The following is a 4020-nucleotide window of genomic DNA, read 5'->3' on the forward strand; positions in this document are numbered from 1 at the left end:
CTTGTGTTTTTCTCAGAGACTGAACCCAGGGCCCTGGACATGCTAGGCAAGAGATTTACCAATGGTCTATTGAATCCAGGGACCTGAATACGCTAGGCAAGGTCTCTACCACTGGGCTAGACCCAAAGCCCTACTGGGGACTGAACCCAGGGACCCGGGTAAGCTAAGCAAGGGCTCTACCACTGGGCTACGCCTCCATCCCAATTCTAGTTCCTATGGCTAGTCTCTTGGACATGCTGCTCCGAGTTTCAGAATTTGAAAGCCAGGAGGCTCCTCTGGGATGCCGGCTATCCCCAAGTACCCAGCTCCACCTTGGCTTCCCGATGAAAGAAGAAAGCTTCGTCTTCCCGCGGCGGGGACCTAGACCATTTCTCTCGGATGCGTGGAGGCCTCAGCCGGTTCCCCAGGTACCGCGACCCGCAGGCCTGGGCTCAGCCTACAGAGCCCCGGGAGGCGGGGCCTGGGGCGCGCGGGGGCGGGGTGCGGCCTGCGGGTCACGTGGCGAGTCAGCCGGGCGGCGGGCGGAGCGGCGCGGGTACTTAGGGCTCCCGGAGGCCTGGGCTCCGCTCGGCTCGGCTCGGCTCGGCTTTGCTCGGCGGCTGCAGGCCCAGGCTCGGCTGCGCTCGGTGAGTGCGCCCGGGGTGCAGCGACTCCGCCGCGCGGCGACCTTGGCCGGGGACCCGGAGCGGCTGCGCGCGGGCGGCGGGATGAGGCCCCTGGCAGGCCTGGGCCGGGCTGAGTTCCGCTGCGGGGACCCCGGGGCCGGCGCGGTGCGGGATCGCGGCCAGCGGGGACCCGGGGGCCGGCACTGCGGGCGAGCAGCGGTTGCAGCCCATAGGTCCGGTGACCCCGGGCAGCTGGGCTTTGGACCTGGTCAGGCTCGGAGGCGGCTGGGGTGGAGCCGGGGACTTTGCGGCGGAGCTCGGAGGGAGGAGCCTGCGGGGCAGGGCTGGGCCGATCCCGGCCTCGGCGGCTCCCGTCAGTCTCTCCAGCCCCTGGGATCCGGGCCTCAGGGCTGTTTTGGACAAGTTGCTGGGGTGAGTGTCGACCTGCATCTCTTGCAGGTTTGTGGTTTCTTGTAAAGAACCTGTCCGGGCCACTTTCCATAAAGATGCCCACGCAATGCCTAGCGCCCTAAAAGACCGGTCCTGTTGAAAACAGAAACCTGCAAGTGGGTGGCTGGGGTGGAACCTGCGTGAAGAGTTAACTGATACCGGAAGAGACGCCGAACCAAGGACCGGGGTCTCCCATCCCTCTTTGAGGAGATGGAGAAGGGCTCACTTCTCCTACATCAGGAACCCTATGGAAGGGAATGGCCATGGGCCCAGAAGATGGGGGAGGGAGCCCTGCGGGGCAGCTTTGTAGGACTCTGTGGGCGCGGAGAGGTGGCATCCAGGAGGCAATGTTGGGTGCGCCCTGGCAGCTGGGGAGGTAGGGAGACCAGGAAGGGATGAGTTGGGGCCTGAGTCAGGCTCTTTCCCCCCACCCCCCCATCAACGGCTGACACAGGGTAAAGGACTAGAGCTCACCCTCACTTTGCCTGTCCCTCTCACTGTTTGGGAAAGAAGAAGATCATGGGGTTTAAAAAGAAGCTTAGCACTTTATTGGTGTATTGGGAAGACCCATCCCTGTGTGCCTGGTTGGAGAGTGCTGCAGAGAGAGATGTGTTCATCTTGAATCTCCAGATTCAAAAAGGTAGCAGGTAGAGCAGTGGGTTGGTGCTCTCCTGTCTTCCCTCACTGCCCTTCAGGAGAGAATTGCTTTCTCTTGGTTCTGGTGATGGTGACCTACAACTCTGGAACTTCCTTGAGAAAGGCATGCCCAGACCAGCGGTGCCTCGCATGCCATCCCAGTGCTTGGAAGGCAGAGGCAAGAGGATTGCTGTGGATCGGAAGCCAGCCTGGGCTGCATCGTGAATTTCAGGACAGTCTGAACTAGAGTGAGACCTTACCCTCAAGCCGTTCCTAAAAGGGACTGCGCAGAGTTGAAGGCGCCCCAGAAAAAAATGGCGTCAGCCCCTTTGGAGGCATACAGGCTGCAAGGGACTTCAGGAGGCTTCATCTCTGTGCTTCCCCAGCCCACATGGCCTCTGAGGTCTGGGGAAACTCCTCTTGGTGTGGCATAGGGACCACCCAGTTTCCAAACTGGTCAGGCAGTGGGGCGGGGAACCCTTGGCTCCAGTTTGAAACTGCCCTCCCGGTGCTGATTGAGGATCCCAGGCTGGAACCCTTCTGTTGTATGTGTGGAAACATTTAGAGGCAGGTCAGGAAGGTCTGTTGCTGACTTTTGTTGGTCTGTCATAAGGAAAATATTAGAAATGTGTGAGGTCAAACTATATACAATGGAAAGATTTTTTTTTTTTTTTTTTTTTTTTTTTTTTTTTTGTTAGGGTCTCACCATGTAGGACCAAATGTCCTGGAACTTGCTGTGTATACCAGGCTAGCCTTGAGCTTACAGGGACCTGCCTCCCTAGTGCTGAGATTAACTGCCGCCAGGCCTGACTGCAATGGTATTTTTGAAAGGTAAAAAGAAAACCAGGAAGAGAGATGGTAGGGCTGACAGTATGTCCCATTTATAAAGGTGTGTGTTGGCCTGGCTTTGGTAACAGTCCCTACACCTGGTCCATCACCTCAGAGCACTCTCTTGTAGCCTGAGAAAGGGTGTGTGGAGGACCAAACTGCTGTACTTTGAGCAGAGTGGAAGATCTAGATTTGTGGTGCTGAGATCCAAATCCAACCCAAGGCTTGTGGGTGCCAAGCATGCCCTCAGCCAGTGGACTGTACCCCAGCCAACTTTACCCAGTCTCCTCCCTCCATCTCTCTAAGCTTTTTTTTGAGACAAGTCTTACCCTGTAGCCCAGGCAGGCCTTGAACTCCACACCCCTGCCCCAGCCCCCCAAGTGTTTACAGGACATGAGCTATCACTCTTGGCTTAGTCCTCTGTTGTTATTAGGGGTTTTGGTTTTTTGTTGTTGTTTTGTTTGTTTTTGAGACAGGGTCTCCCTGTAGCCCCAGCTGGCCTGGAACTCACTGTGTAGACCAGGCTGGCCTCAACTCACAGAGATCCACCAGCCTCTGCCTCCTGAGTCTTGGGATTAAAGGCGAGCTCACCAAGTCTGGCTTGTTTGTTGTTTTTCCCGACAGGGTGGTCTCCTTATAGCCGTAGCTGACCAGGAACTTCCTATGAAGAGTAAGCTGAACTTGATTGCACAGATCCACCTGCATCTGCCTCCCAAGTGTTGGGATTAAAGGCGTGGTGGTACACACCCAACTTCAAGCCTGAGCCCCTCTTTCTGTAGACCTGAGGTCTCCCAGGCTCAGGTTTAGGGTAGAGGGGTACCTCCCCTCTGGCATATTTCCTGGTCTTCTCTGTTCAGGGATTGCTTCTCCTTTCAGGGACATTGGATGTTCCGATTTGCAGCTGTTCCTCTCTTTAAAATTCTGTTTTTCTCTTGTGATACACTGTATCAATCTATAAGTAGTGTTGTATATAACTTGTATTGCATGTCTTTTTCACTCATGTTTATGAGATTTGTTATGCTGATAGTGCAAATTTAATGCTTCTTTTTGTCTATTGGGAGCTGACAATGTGAGAAGGGGTCTCAAGTAGCCCGGCCAAAACTGAGTTTTTAAAAAGTTACCAGCGGCCAGGCATGGTGGTACATGCCTTTGATCCCAGTACTCAGGAGGCAGAGGCAGGCGGAAAGAAAAGAAAGAAAGAAAAAGATCACAAACCTAGTGTCTGAACTTAGATGCAATTAGATATAATTTATGTTTGTGTGTATGTGTGTGTGTGTGTGTGTGTGTGTATGCGTGTGTTAGCAAGTACTTTATGCACTGAGCCATCTCCCTTAGACCCCTAGTTTCTAATTTTTTTGGGGGGGGGTCTTTTTGAGACAGGGTCTCCCTGTAGCCCCACTGACCTGGAACTTGCTATGTAGATGAGGCTGGGCTGACCTTGAACTCACAGAGATATGCCTGCTCTGCCTCCCAAGTGCTGGGATTAAAGGCATGCGCCACC

At 54.9% G+C, this 4020-nt stretch overlaps 1 protein-coding gene across 2 annotated transcripts in view; it reads left to right on the plus strand.

The window, feature by feature from the left end:
* Nucleotides 1-471: 471 nt before the first annotated feature.
* The window catches only part of Ctsb (cathepsin B), a 22612-nt gene continuing 19063 nt past the window's right edge, over nt 472-4020 (plus strand). Inside the window, exon 1 of one of the 2 annotated variants that reach the window (XM_008828084.3) lies at nt 472-626. The gene's annotated coding sequence lies outside the window, so the exon portion shown is untranslated. Of the gene's footprint in view, nt 627-919; nt 1038-4020 lie in introns of those variants that run through there. The other variant, XM_008828085.3, reaches the window with a different exon arrangement.

This window comes from Nannospalax galili, unplaced genomic scaffold, assembly GCF_000622305.1.
Source record: "Nannospalax galili isolate Female #2095 unplaced genomic scaffold, S.galili_v1.0 scaffold612, whole genome shotgun sequence".
Classification (NCBI taxonomy): Eukaryota; Metazoa; Chordata; class Mammalia; order Rodentia; family Spalacidae; genus Nannospalax; species Nannospalax galili.